This window comes from Adiantum capillus-veneris, chromosome 29, assembly GCF_014529385.1.
Source record: "Adiantum capillus-veneris isolate H3 chromosome 29, ASM1452938v2, whole genome shotgun sequence".
Lineage (NCBI taxonomy): Eukaryota > Viridiplantae > Streptophyta > Polypodiopsida > Polypodiales > Pteridaceae > Adiantum > Adiantum capillus-veneris.
Genome location: NC_140959.1, coordinates 67115228 through 67131269, shown reverse-complemented (window position 1 = coordinate 67131269; position 16042 = coordinate 67115228). Strand labels below are relative to the sequence as shown.

The 16042-nt window shown below is 40.5% G+C and overlaps 1 pseudogene; it reads left to right on the top strand.

The window, feature by feature from the left end:
* Nucleotides 1-3159: 3159 nt before the first annotated feature.
* On the top strand, nt 3160-15391 carry LOC147419342 (uncharacterized; annotated as a pseudogene).
* Nucleotides 15392-16042: the final 651 nt, after the last annotated feature.

The following is a 16042-nucleotide window of genomic DNA, read 5'->3' as shown; positions in this document are numbered from 1 at the left end:
TGTAAAAAAAAAAGTGGGCCGAAAAAACCCACAGTCGAGATTGTCAAGCAGTGGTTACAGAGCTCACCTCCTTATGAGTGGTGTATAAAGAAACCACAATTTTTGATAATATTTGGCACAAATCTCAAGTTTTTTAGTTAATGAGTTCATCTTCTTATGAGTAGGTGAAAAGACAGTGTATTTTACGCGTATGAAATTGTAAAAATACCCCTTGGATTTTGAACACCGAAAATTTTAGATTTTAAAATGTCGTTAATCATCGAAAAATTTACACAATATTTTAGTGTGATCACCGACAAAAGCTTCAAATTTTGACCTGAAAGCCGGGAGAATATCAAGTTTGCCCTTATTTTCACCGATTAGGTGCAGTGTTCGGAAAAAGTGTGCGTTATCAAAGTAGCCGGTTGAGGGGAGTGCAAGAAGGAGAAACTTTCGCTTAAAATACATGGAAAATAGTGTAATTTTGCAAAAACATTGGCTAGTAATGTAAAATTTCTGATTCAGATTTGTCTTGGAGGGATTTTTATATGTTTGTGAAAATGAAAATTTTAGATTTTAAAATGTAGTTAATCATCGAAAAATTTACACAATATTTTAGTGTGATCACCCAACAAAAGCTTCAAATTTTAGATTTTAAAATGTCGTTAATCATCGAAAAATTTACAATATTTTAATGTGATCACCGGTTCACATTTGTCTTGGAGGGATTTTTGTATGTTTGTGAAAACCAAAAATTTTAGATTTTAAAATGTCGATCATCAAAAAATTTACACAATATTTTAGTGTGATCACCGACAAAAGCTTCAAATTTTGACCTGAAAGTCGGGAGAATATCAAGTTTGCCCTTATTTTTCACCGATTAGCCTTATCAAAGTAGCCAGTTGAGGGGAGTGCAAGAAGGAGAAAATTTCGCTTAAAATACATGGAAAATAGTGTAATTTTGCAAAAACACTGATTGGCTCGTGATGTAAAATTTCCTTGGCAGATTTGTCTTGGAGGGATTTTTGTATGTTTGTGAAAATGATTTTTTCCGAACACTGATTAGGTGTAATGTATTTTTCTAGCTCACATAATTGAAGTAATTTTTAATACTAGGGCAACTTTTGTGTGCTGTGCTTTGCTTGGAGCTCCTGCTTGGTGGACTTGCTGCATCTCTTGCATGAAGTGAAGCCGTGAAACAAGGTACATCCCCTCCTCCTTCCCAGCACCCATGCTCCCACAGCTTGATAACCGTCAGCGTGCGCGCTGACGGTTACCGAGGTGTGGGAGCATGGGTGCGGAGGAGGAGGAGGGGAAAAATAATTTATTGTGAGCTACTCATGCGTGAGCTCCCCAATCGTAAGCACGCGCGCTGACGGTTGAGAATCTTCACTTGGTTGATGCTTAATCCCTCCAGCGGCAGCATTTAACAGGCGCACCTTTTACCACATTTGACAGGTGGACCAGTGCACAGTATTCAACATAGGAAGTATTCAACACAGGCGGACTAGTGCGCAGTATTTAGCCACCAGCAAACAGCAGACCTGCGAAGTTCAACTGTGCGGACATCGGATAGACCTGCAAACGGATAGCATACCTGCAAACCTGCGAAGTGGAGGTATTTTGGCAATTATTTGGCTAAATTTTGAGTTATAGAAGGGCTTGGGATTCATGTTAAGAGCATATTGGTAGACATTTAATGCAATGAAAGTATATTTCTCAGTTTTATTTGCTCTTCTAAGTGCCGTAAATAGAGATTAGAGGCTGATAGTTAGCATCTTGTGAGTAACCTTGACAACGAGGTCAAGGTCATGCTCAAAATCGGCATTTTTCAGCCTGCACACACATGACGAGTTCTGTGCTGTATTCTTATAGAACAACCCATCAAATACAGTCTCCGCCTCCAAGATTCTCCCACATTTACTGTACATATCCACAAGGATACTACCCACAAAGGGATCACAGTGCACACCATGGAGTTTGCATCAACATGTAATGTTCTCCCAACTTTGAGAGGAGTCTCTTTGACTACAAAGCCCTCAACAAATGCAGCCTATTGCTTCTCTGCAAGTATGGAACATACTTGACATGCAACTACAAATGTTATGTTATTGGGCCTCACAGTTGCTTCCTCGTGCATCTTGCTATATAACAACAGGGCCTTCTCTGCTTCTTTCTGCTCAACATTTGCAGAAAGCATGGCATTCCATGAGACAACATCCCGATGGTACATCTTACAAAAGACGCCGCTTCAGCAAGATCCCCGAACATAGCATACACGGTCACGAGGGCACTACTCACATAGACACTTGTGTGGATATTCCATAATTGAAACTTGTGTGGACAACGTTCTTGAGGATATTCCATAATTGAAACTAGGCTCTTCCTTCTCCATAAGGGTGCAGCAAGCTTGGATCATGATCGAAAAGGTCCAATCACATGGAGCAATGCCATGTTCCAGCGTTAGCTTAAATACGTGCCAAGCTGTTTGCCTTTACTTGTGCTCAACATTCACCGCCCTCAGAATTTGTCTCACTCAACATCCAAGGTGTGCGGTCTCATCCAGTCTATCATCCCAGCACAGTAGCACAAATGACGCAATCTACTTGCCTACAAGAGCTAGATTACGTGTGTGTGTGTGTGAGACAACAGACATATTTGGACAGCGGACCAATGCTCGATTTTTTTTTTCAAAAACTTGGAAAACTAGAAACAATAGAGGTACATTGACAAAAATTTGAAGGTTTTTACATCAAATTACACTAATTTTTTTAGTATTTTGTAGTTTTCTCATCTTCAGATATAAACTTTAGAGGTAAATTTCAAAATTTGTATGTGGGATTACACTAAACTTAGGTTTTTTTTTAGCACTGCAGCGGACAAATCCGAAGAGCGGGCAGCAAATTTGGAGATCGCCATCTGGAGCAAATTTGGTATACTCTATCAAGTTCAAACAAATTTAGGCCGGAGCTTTTCAAATGCAATGGAAGTTCACTTAAATGCGTGTTATTATGGTGTTTGGCATGAAATGTAGCGGCATTAACAAGTGGTGCAGATTGTAGCTATTGTTTGAATGATGATGGTGTATAATGCTTTTTCAAATCTTTATTGATGTAGACATTTATGGCTCCCAAAAAACGAGGCAGCAAGTCAATCAAGAGAACGTTTGATTCTCCATGCATGACCTTGAGATCTGGTCCTTCCAAGAGAAGGCATCCAATCGATCAAGAGGCATCTTCTCATGCAATTGCTACTCGTAGTCCTCATTTCAAACGAGGGGGAAAGAGACGTAGGCAATGCATCTTTGTTGATGATGAAGCTGCCGTGGAGGAAGGTTCTAACCATTTGGAGAGTGGGGATGATGTAAAAGGAGGCGAGTCTCAAGAGCTGACAGTAGAGGTTGAAACAGGTGAGGATGTTGAAGATGAAGATTTAACAGAGTCTGATGGGATAGGGGAGGATGATGTGGCCCAACGTTCTCGACACTTGGGGAAAAAAATACCGTTGGGGATTATGAAGGATGTGTTAAGTCAATTTTACTTAAAACAAAGAAGCAACCCTCCACTTATACCTTTATGTCGTTTGGTTGCTCATGAAGCTGTACGAGTGGCTAGAGATTCTGCATCTTGGTTGATTCCTAGTTTTGACAATGTTGCTTACTTGGATACAATGGGATCTTTTTTGGTGTTGGTGAAAGATTCCTTCGGCTCTTACATGCCTGTCACTCCTCTTGTGGAAGGTAGTTGGGATCCTATTTGGCAAGCTAAGAGTGTGTCATTTGATAATCAGCTCAATAAGGAGTGGCAAGAGCTTCGAGGGCGTCTATTTTTGGTATGGGATGGAAACCATCGGCTGAAAACATGGATGCGACGCATAAAAGAAGGTAAGAATTAACATCGATGCACTAATTGTTGCTAGATTTAGCTGTACCTTCTTTTTGGCTAATTTGGTGTTCTTTTGTCAAGTATGGCATGATAATGAGGAATATCATGTGAGTGTGAGATGCCAATTTTTGGAAGTAGAAAAAAAAAGAGGCCGAACTATTGCTTGCTCTTGACACCACTAATGTGTAAGTTGTAAATTTGTGGTCTTTTTGTATTTCTAAATTAATCTCGCTTTAAACTATTATTTTTCATTTGTTTATATATTTATTGTAGCATTTCACGATCAACAGTGAAACCAAATCTTGGGCATGAGATATACATGTTCCAAAAATTTGGTATCGCCAATAAAGAGAGCATTCTTGCACGTCTCACTCAAGAGGACAGAAAATGGGCTGAGATAGAGATGGCAGTTGAGAGTAGATTATATCAAGGAGTTCCTCCTTGGTATAATTCTCCTTGTGTGTTGATTTCTCAACTAGTTTGGAAGGTGAATTGTTGAATTGAGTATTAACTATATATATTTTTAAAGATTGTTTATGATTCATTCATTGAATGTAGTTGTGGTTATGTAGGATGCTTTTAATGCATTTATTTCAAAGGAAACTGCAAAATTGAAATCTCTTGGATTAGATAAGGTGGAGTTTGAAAGGTGATTGCAAAAAGCAACTAAACAAGAAGAAGCTCGATTGAAGGATAAAGGTTATAAGTTTTTGACAATTGCCAATCCAGTTCATGGAGAGGAATTTTTTGAGTTGCTCTTTGATGTGAAGTGGGATGATCCATCCATGGTAAAAATCACACGAGACAAGTTAAATGCATTGTGCTCCTCAAAAATACCTTCTGAAAGGTATCACACTTTTCATTACTTTTTTACTAGTTTTTTGTTTATGTTTTTCAATTCTAATGAAAATAGTGACATTAAAAGAGAGTTAAATTTCTACTTGAGCAAAAAATTTCTACATGAATGGTATATGAATATACTTATATAAGATGGTGTTTAAGTTTTTGATATATTTTTGGTCTATAATGAAGGAAAAAATATATATTGGAGACGGAGTCTTACAAAGGCCAAAGATCCAGTCTTTTCCCACTTTGGTGATGTGAAGCACTTTAGGGATTACATTAGAAAAGAAGTTTATTGGGCTCACATGCATGATGAAGCTTTGTTGATAATAAGAAGGTTGGAGGTTGAAGAGTTCAAATTGCCAGATGGATTTGAAACTTTTTTCAAGGTTGTTTTCTAAACTGGTCACTTTTTCCTAATAAATGTGGATTTTATTGCATTGTTTTATGATTTGAATGACTACCATAGGTGCAATTAAGAAATCATGGCTTGCAAGCTTTTCCTCAACTTTTAGGAGATGTTAAAAGTGCCGGGGACTCTTCCAAAATGCCTGAGCTACAAGAGTCTTGTAAAAGGATTTTATACAGGTGCAATTAAATGATCCAACAAAGTCTTTGGCTCTTATTAAAATTATTTTGCTCAAGAGATTAAATGTTGTTATGGTGTAGATGGATGTGTGAATGTGTTTTAAATGGTACACTTGCTACTATGGCTATGGCTACTGAAGATTGGTCAAAGCTAGAGGATGAAAATACCATGTATCCCGGTTCTATGGTAGAAAAGGGTATTTCTATGTGGGAGTGCAGAATTTTCCCATGGTGGTTGGACTACCCTTTGGGGGTGATCCCAAAGCAAGAACTAGACTTACATGCAAGTAAGTATAACACTTTTTCTTTTCACATCAAGTTAATTCTCATATTATTATTATTATATTCTTCTATTATGATATTCAATCTTCCTATTATCATTCAAGTCCACCAGCCTTGAACTCGTTAGCATTTGATCTCTCTCTCTCTCTCTCTCTCTCTTTCTAAGAAAGTATGTTCTAGATTTTTATAAATGATTGAGTTTGTAAATGCTAAATTAATTTTCATTATATCATTAAAATTTTCTTGTGGTAGAGTTTTTGGAAGAGAATAAAGACAACGATAAAAACCAATCTGCTTCTTTAAAGAACTTAGAAGACATGAATCACAATCATGACTTGACCATGGATGGAGGTTCACGAAGAACACAAGAAAGACATCACTCACTACCTCTTCAAAGAGAGCACCAAAATCATGCGAGTGGGTCAAACATGGGTGACCACAAGAAAACAACCTATCCATTAGGAGGGCTAAAGATTGACATGCCTAAAGAAAGCAGTGAAAAAAGCGTTTCAATAGTGGTTGAGTCAGTTATGGAGAGACCAACTTCATCAAGGCGACCAACCTCATGGAATACCGGTAAGTTTCTACTTGTTAAATATTTATTTTTTTGATAGTGCCAAACAATTCTATATTACTTGTAATTAAGATAAATTTTTAATGAAAAATTGTAGGCTTTCAATTTTTGACTATGATAGATGCTCTTCTAGTTGATATGGCTAATGTTGATGATTTTGCCATTCAAAGGTAAAAAAAAGGTTTTGTGGCTTGTGTTATCAACATCAATAGAATGTTCAAGCAACAAACACTACAAGAGGTTGTGTGCTCTTGTGACGCTGTTAGCGACGGAAATACACTGGGTTTTTATAACCCTCGGCGGCGCTAAAACCGTCGCTAATAGTGTCGCTACGAGAGCGTCACTATATGCGTCGCTATATAGAGACGCTCATAGCGACGTTTACACAGAAGTCTATAGCGACGTTCATAGCGACGCTACAGAGCCATAAATAGCGACGGTTATAACGACGCCCGAGAGATTTTTTTTTTTGGTGACAGGGCATTGAATGCCCTGCCACCCATCAACCATATTGTACTTGATTCACTTTTTAAAAAAAGTGCAAGGGTAGATAATAGACCCAAAATAGTCACCCACAAGACGCATTGTTTGCAAAATTGACAAGCGTAAAATTGACAATTGTACACATCATAGGCAAAATGAATTGATTGGAAAATGTAATAATGACAATTGTACAACATCATAGGCATAAAGAATTGATTGGCAAAATGAACTGCGGTGACAAATGTAATAATATACATGGTTCAAAAAGACGTATAAAATCCGTCTCATGATACATAAGCTATGAGAAACCCTAAACTAATGCTATCTAGCTACGACTAAACTGACGTCGTCTAGTCAGACGTCTCATCGCGTCCAAGCGGCGTATCTGTCGGATGCTGCAAAAAAAGACAATAAGACAGCTTTCAGTAAGTATAAACATATAACGACATTTATAAAACAATACAAAAAATAGAAAAGAGTAAACCCTAATACTAACCATGTCGCCGCGAGAACTGAGAATGTCCATCGGGGCGTTTAAGCCCTTCCTGCCTGCGTACTCGCGCTCGTACGGTGTGGGATCATGTCCTGTCATCGACCACTGTCAAAACATACAAAGAATTCATTATGTTAGAATTAAAAAACTTATAAACCCTAAACTATCGAACATAAAGAGCAATGCGAAAAAACTTACAAAATCGGCCTCAAATGATGCCCATCCACCGCTCCCCAAGTGGTGCGAGCTCCCTGCCTCTACTCGTGCTCTGGCTGCATCCTTTTGTTGCTTCCACTTGTCGGGATTCTTGCGCGCTGCTTTCTTCGCATTCTTCCAATCTTCTTTGGCCAACCAATCTGGCCTGTTCCACCTATGCTTGATTGCTTTTTGCACTTCGGAATGCTTGTGTTTGCAGTATTCGCGCATTCGAATCTTCATCAGGTCTTCATTGAAGCGCTGAGCCCGTGTTGGAACGGGAAACTCATCATGAAGTATGCTGATGACTCTGTTTTTTAAATCACTTGGTACTTCACTCCATTTGTTTAGTATGTAGTGTCTAAACAACTGAGAGCAAAGACCACGCATGCGCGAGATCACCTTCTTGCCGTCATCATCCATGATGATGCCGCCGCTGAAGTCGACGGAGTAAGGCAAGCCCTCTGGCAGGTGAGGCGTGAACCTGGGTGTCCCGGCAGGGGTCTCTAGCGGCGTGTCGATGGGGGTACGGTCGTCAGGTGTCTCCACCGGCGTCTGGGCCCCGAAGCGAGGAGTACGTGTCGAGTGGGGTGGCCCCTGGCGGAGCAGGTAGAGGTGTGTAGCTGCTAGGAACAGTCAGCCGTGCAAAACTTGGCGTAGATGGCGATGCTGTGGCTGGTGTGGGGGCGGGCAAAGAAGGGGAGGGTAAAGAGCCTCGTCGAACACGAGGCGGTGTGGAGGCATCGGTGGCGGAATCCCCACAACAACCGCCACCGCCACCACTAGAGCGGCGGTGTCTAGACGAGTGTGAAGCTCGTTTCGTCGATGCCGAAGCTTCGGAGCGCGCCGAATGCTCCGAAATAGAGGGAGATGCGGATGGAGTAGGAACGCCCGATGATGCGCCAGAGCGATGATGCTCCACATACCACTGTCTCTGCTGCGGTGACAAAGAAGAAAGAAACTCCTCATCATCCATACCTGCATTAAACACACGAATATTTAAACTTAATATTGAATGAATAGAGTAGACAATGACGCAAAGACCATTAAATACAATAACGTAATGACGCATATAAATACAATGAAGCAATGAATTGAGTGATAGAAGAGGCAAGTCGAAAACTCAGAATTTTCAATCAAAAGATGTGGGCGCGAGTAGAAAAGAGCGTTATACACCATGGAAGGTACTTAGAGAGCCAGAGCTTTTACAACACAGAGCAAAATTGTTCAAATACAATATTTGTGGCTTTAAGAGATCTCTCTCTCATCCTCGCATAACTCAGCATAACTTCCTATATCTATATAGAGCTCTCCATTTAAACACAAATCCTCTGTTTCATTTTGTAGCTCCTCTGCATGCACCCCATATAGAGTAGTAGCATCTTGATGCTCGTCTGGCACCACAACAGCGGCTTCTCATTGAGCATCTTCTCTGATCTCCTCCATTGATGCCGTTGTGATTGGCACATGGTAGCCTTCATACGTCCTTGCACTACGAGGGGCTACCTCTATGACGTACCACCAGTTTGATGTAGACTTTGTAGGATGAATATTACCTGCCAGAGCCACATAACTTACATGAGAGCTTTCAAGCACATAACTTGTAAAAGGGGGATGTTAACTATTTACATACTTACTTGTTCACAATGCTCTGGTAGTACAAAAGTGTCTCTTAGGTCAGTCCATTTCTTAGTAGAATCCACCTCAAGAAAACCAGACTCTCCTCTACGCACAGTAGCGTTGCGACCCTCCATGATTATCTTGAACCATTGCATGTCGAACAAGTCGACAAAAAATCCTCTGTAATCGATCCTCAAAATCTCTTGCAGCGTGCCGAAGTAAGTGAGTTCCGCCACCACAGGATCTGCATCAGAGGAACGTTGTCGACTAGACTATTCAAATTTTGCCATGATTCCACAATCTTGAGTAAAACGCTTTTTGTCGATTTGTTCCACCCTAAAATGTCGACCTTTACACCATGCTGTTGTGTATGACTTATACTACAACGAACAAAGATTATGAGTGGCCGTTCAAACGTTTAGAAATAAAGTCACTAGCATGTCGTACATTGCAAACTTACCTTGGTCGCGCAACCCCGAGAGTACTCCCACTCTTCCTCAGTCACTTCGTCACCGCATTGTTGTGCGCTTTTCAATTGGTTGTGCAACCTTCTTAAGCTCATGAAGGTTGGTAGGCTCTCCAGAACCGTCGGATAGTGCATCGGTGGTCGTCTTCCCCGTCTCCACTCGATTCATGCCCTTTTTCGCTCTTGCTTTGCATCCTCATATTGTGAAATCCACTTTTGCATCACTGGATTGTGAAGCATGCAAAATTGGTTGATTTTAGCCTCTAGATCTTCCGTCATCTTCTTCTCAACACCGAGATTGCACATGACAATCCCAGATATGCGCTCATCATCTATGGTTCGCCATAGCGTGTCCCGGGCTTTATCAAATCCATCTAGCCACTCTCCAATGTACACTACGGACTCTGATACCAACCAACCTTCTGCCATGCTACTCTCCGGACGTGCCTTTTGACGCACATATCCCTTAAGCGTTTTCATGAAACGTTCTAAGAAGAACATCCATCTGGAATGAACTGTGCCAGCTATTTCCACCTCATCAACTATGTGAACAAGAAGATGCACCTGAATGGTTAGCATGGTAGTAGGAAAATGTTTCTCAAACATGCACACAAGCTCCGCAGCATTTAGTTTGGCGAATGGTATGGAGTCTACGTTGATCTCCTTTTGTGAGATCCATTGCACCAGCTTTGCAAGTTTGTAGATTGTGTTATGGATGTCGAGAGACAAACATCCCTCAATGGCAACCGGTAAAATAAACTGTAAAGTATGTGCAGCAATGATATTAAAGTCCACATTTTATGCAATGATATTAAAGTCCACTATGAACGTACCTGACATATTTTATGCCAATCGTGTGACTTCAAACCGGTAAGCTTTCCTTCTTTAGTAAAACACGTTCGGAGCGAGTGCATTATGCCAGTGGGGGTCCGCAAAGATCGAATGGTCTCTTTTACTTTGCGTTCTTGGGATCCTGTGAAAATCCATGGTGCTTTAGGGAGTTTTATCGATCCATCAGACGCTGTTTGCGGCCAATATTCTCCATACGATCTACATTTCTAAGGTCAACTCTGACTCCCAAAGTATCTTTCTTACCGGTCAGATGGTCCCATAGTAGATTACCCACATTCTTGAATATGTGCATTGGATCGAGCAAGTGATTGATCATGAGTTGGGGCCAGTATGGTAACTCGTACCATAGAGATAGTCTCTTCATCCCTGGAGGCAATCCGTCATCGCACATCTCCTTCTGCTCTAACCATGCTTGTGCAGACATCCTTGGTGGCTCTCTTCCCAAAAAGCCGTCGCGTAACACATGATTCTCTGGAAGATACGCTTGATGACCTTCGTAGATTTTCTTCTTCAGTGAGGGCGCCCTGCGTGCATTCAGTCTAGGTCCACATGTGACACATGCTCTGTATCCGCTTGTTTGAAGCCCTGCATGTATACACATGATAATAGATCAACTATGGGAAAAAACAAGATTTACAGTGTCTGAGTGAGGAGTGTCAATAGATCACCTGAGCATTCTGTTAGCCCGGGATAGTCATGCATGGTCCACATTAGAATGCCTCTGATCAAAGCATTCCGTCGTCCTGTGTGTCGGCTCATATCCACCACCTCTATGCCAATCCACAATTGTTGTAGCTCTTCCAATAGTGGACGAAGATACACATCCATATTCCCCACTTTATATCGCCTTGGCACAATCAAGCTTAGCCATAGGTGCCCCTTCTTCGTAGTCAACCACGGGGGAATGTTGTAGTTGACGATGACAACGGGCCATACACTGTAAGATGTTGATCTTTGACCAAATGGATTTACGCCATCCATAGCCAGGCCTTAGCGCAAATTTCGAGCTTCCCTGGCAAAATCCGACCATGTTCCATCTATATGTTTCCAGGCCGCGCAATCTACAGGAATTCGCAGCACACCATCTGAAGATTTATTCTCCTCATGCCATGATGCTAGGGCGGCCATGGACTTACATTCGAAGAAATGCTTGATGCGAGGAAGCAGAGGAAAATGTCGCAAAACCTTTTGTGGAATTTTTGTCCCGTGGAGGTCTACTCGATATCTTTCGGAATCACATTTCAGACACTTTTCCATGTCTATGTATTCCCCTCTGAAAAGAATGCAGTCATCAGGACAAGTGTGGATAGAATTGTAATCCATCCCCAAGTTTCGCAAAATCTTTCTTGCTTCATCTCGGGAATCTGGCATCACATTGTCAGCTGGTAGTATGTGCACTTTAAGCAATCTACACAACATAAAAATACGATACAGTCGTGTAAAAATCTATCAGATCATTATACATTTAGAGTTTTATTAAAGTAAACTAATTGTAATAGATCACCTGAAAAGTGCTGTGACGCTAGTGTCACCCCATCCAAACTTTGCCTGCATGTTGAGAAGAACCAGGAGTGCTTTCAATCTAGACATACGTGCTCCATTATACAATGGCGTATCGGCTTCACTTTTCATATCATCATAGATAAGCCTTTCTGAATCCATGATCGTCTTGATCATTTCATCAATCTCGGGCTCAAACATTGCCTCGTTGGGAATGTGCTCTACATGATCATCCCCCGAGCTGTCAAAGGCTACATCTTGTGGCCTCACATATGCTGCTTGACCAAAGCGCCTGTGAACACGTCTATTGGGTTGCAAGATTGCTGCTTGTTGGCCAGCGTCAGAGTCCGACGAGTTATAATTGGCAACAACTCGATGTATAATAGATGGATCGAACTTGCCAAATTCGCGAACGTGCTGCAAAGAAACACGTCTTGTCCGTCGCACAGCATGCTTGCATCGATTACAAGGACATAAGACCCTCGTTGAGAGATAGGTGTTTCGGTTGGACGGTCCCACATCCTCGTCACTACTCATAATGAGGATAAAAATCTTTATAACCTGGACAACAAATTTAATATTCTATTGGCATTCTTCGTCTTATCTCTCTCTCTCTCTCTCTCTCTCTCTCTCTCTCTCTATCTCTTTACCTCACATTCTCTAGTCATGTCCAATCCCCGCACACCTCGGTCTAGAGGTACACGGAGATCAGAACCACCGGGTTATAATCTCGTCTTTATTGGTCAATACCTATATTTGTGGGTACAAGAAATCTACAGACCCACGTCTACATGATACTGCATGTAGTGGACAAAACCCCTTTGCCTCTTCTCTAGCTGTAGCACTTCACAGCATCTTAACATCTTTTCACAGTAGATCTTTTCACTGTTCGTCTAACTCTAAACCCTAAACCGTAAGTAATTCTTGCGTGGAATCGATCTAACGTAAATAAGCGTAAATCTAAATAAACGTAAATCTAACTAAAAATAAACCTACATCTAATTTAACGTAAGTCTACATCTAACCTAATCTTTAACGTCTTTTGGGATAGTTTCCTACGACGTTAAAACTCTCTTCTTCTTGTGTGTGTGTGTGTGTGTGTGTGGGTAAACCTAAATAAACCTAAGTCTAATCTAATATAACATAAATCTAAATCTAACGTAAATTATGCTATATTAAAAACAAAGAACTAAACTAACAGGGATTATAAGAACCTTAAAACTGATTTAACACATAATTTTTCACATAACTCGGCAAGAGTTGGCATTCTCATCACTAAAGATGTGAGAGTTAACTTCCGGCGGTGACGCTGCCTCATCTCCATCCACATGTGACGACATCAATTGGCTCTTTGGACCGTTCTTGCGCTTGTTACTAACTTTGAAGTTGCTGTTGAATGACTAGAGGTTGTCTAGATGGTCATTGTCGGGGATGTAGTGACTCTTGCCGCCCTGAAGATCCACCTTCTTCCCTATCTTCTGAAGACATTTCACCAGTACTTTTGGATCGACGGAGCCCACCATGAGTGAAGGCAGCAATACCCTATATTCCATTGAGGGCTTTCTTCACCCGCTTCATGCAGGCATCGCAGTCTATGGAGACCTAAATCTAATCTAATATAACGTAAATCGAAATCTAGCGTAAATAAACGTAAATCTAATTAAAAATAAACCTAAATCTAATCTAATTTAACTTAAATAAACCTCAATCTAATTTAACGTAAGTCTACATCTAACCTAATCTTTAACGTCTTTTAGGATAGTTTCCTATGACGTTATAACTCTCTTCTTCTTGTGTGTGTGCGCGTGTGTGGATGTGTGTGCCAATAAAAAGAGATAAATGGTATAACCTTTCTATCACCCATGCCAAGTATGATAGATTGGTTATGCCATTTCCCTCTTGAATAATAGGTCTTGAGTTCAACTCCTCGTCGGCTAGATCTTTAGGTCTTTTAATTTTAATTAGTTTCCTACGACGTTAAATTAGTTTCTCTCTCTTTCTCTCTCAATGTGTGTGCGTTTTTTTTGGATCGTATGCATGTTTTCTCTCTCTTTTCCTCTCTCAATGTGTGCGTTTTTTGTTTATGCATGTTCTCTCTCTCTTTTCCTCTCTCAATGCGTGCGTTTTTTGTTTATGCATGCTCTCTCTCTCTTTTCCTCTCTCAATGTGTGTGTGCATTCTTTGTTTATGTATGTGTGTGTGCGTTTTTGTTTATGTTTGTACTCTCTCTCTCTCTCTCTCTCTCTCTCAAAAACACTATGTGTGTGTGTGTATGTGTGTGTGTGTGAGAGAGAGAGAGGGAGAGAGAAAGAGGGGAAGGGAACATGAGAGTGAGGAGAGGGAAGGAGCATACCTGGCTCTCCTTCCTCTCCTCGTGTGTGTGTGTGTGGAGAAGAAAGAGAGAGAGAGAGAGAGAGAGAGAGAGAGGGAGAGCGTTACCTACTCCTTGCTTGAGGGCGCCGAAAAACTCAGATCTGAGATCTAAGTTTTTGGGCGCTCTCTGTTATTTTTTTAGCCCAGTCGGCGTCGCTATGAGCGTCGCAAATTTACAAAGAAATTTGCGACGCTCATAGCGATGCTGGGAATTTTTTTTTGAGCGTCGCTAATATGAATAGCCTCTTGTAGTGAAACGTTTTGTGTGTAGCATTAAAAAATTTTTGAGCACTCAAAGTATTTGCTTGTATCACCATTGTGGAGCACCTTGTCGTGAGGTGTTTCGTCTTATCTTTGCGGATTTCCCTACTTCTTTGTTAGTGGATGGTTTAGTCCCAATTCGAGAAGGTTACTCAAAGTTTTTGTTTTGATCCATATTACTTGAAAAACTCATTCTAAACATCTTTTCAAAGGTGGATTAAGCAAAAAGATTCCACAATGGAATATATTTTTGCCTTATCTTGTGCAAGGTGTGATGGATGTAGCAGAACCTTTCTTGGTAGATGAAGGTTTTTTCGTGACTCTATGTCTTGCAAAACATATTGGAGAGATTATTACCCATGCTCTAAAGGCTGGGTTACGACTTCATCGCACATGGACTCTCATGTGTAATGGGGGATATAGACACCGAGATACCCTAGAGGAGGTGAATCAAAATACCATGTTGTTGTGAAAGATTGCATTATTAACTTGATTTTGATTCAAATGTGTAGAATGTATGCTTACATGTAGGTAATTGATCTTACGGTGGGAGTTTTTTGTCGAGCGGATGTTGCTATACCCACATACAATAGGGAGGCAGGGGAGAAAGTCTCTCCTCGCATGTTTCCTGCATCACGAAGCTTTTTAATGGAGGAGCATCAAGAACGCACCATTGTTCTTGATATGCCTATCAGAGGTGGAGCAGAGAGGTCACCCGACTTCTACAGGTGAGAAGACAATCATTTTAATGTAAATTGAGCTTTAATTTATAGTTGAAAAATGAATTACATATTTTAAATTTGCATGTGTAGATGGCTCCTTGCAACCTTCACGGATGACTGAGATTATGTACTAGATGTGTTTTCAGGATGTGGAGGTCTTGGCAAGGCATGTGGTGAGGTTTATCGATATTGTTTGTGCTTGGAGGGGATGACATAGTCTATGAGGAGTGTCTCAAAAAGGTGGTTTGTGGTCCATATGTGGAAAAGAGAGTTTAGTATCACATCCATAGTTTTTTGAAAAAATTATTGAACACACTCTCTATTTTTTGTTTCAAGAATGTTGACATAGGACATCTAGGGTTTTATTGTGCATGTTCTTGAAGTGATCTTGATTGCAATGCTTTTGTGAACTATCTACTCTTTCTAACATCCATACCAAACACTAATGCAGACACCTTGTTAAGCTTTGTTTTGAATAGGGACTTCTTTGAATGCTCTCTCTCTCTCTCTCTCTCTCTCTCTCTATCTAGACTAGCATATTTAAAGAGAGTAAGTCTGAATAAGGATTTCTTTGAATGCTCTCTGTGTGTGTGTGTGTGTGTGTGTGTGTGTGTGTGTGTGTGTGTCTCCTTTCTATAGCCTAGCATATTTAAAGAGAGTAAGTTTGAATACGGACTTCTCTGAATGTTCTCTCTCTCTCTCTCTCTCTCTCTCTCTCTAGCCTAGCATATTTAAAGAGAGTAAGTTTGAGGCTTTTAATTATTCAATGTGAGGTGATATTGTTCTATTGAATATTTCTAAGTGAATTGCAAGAATGTAAAAGATGTTGAAACAAAATGGAAAAATGCTTTAAATAAAGCAAAAAGCTCAAAATATTTTAACATTTCATGAAAAAGCTCGAAATGAAAAGCTCGCAAAAAAAAAGCA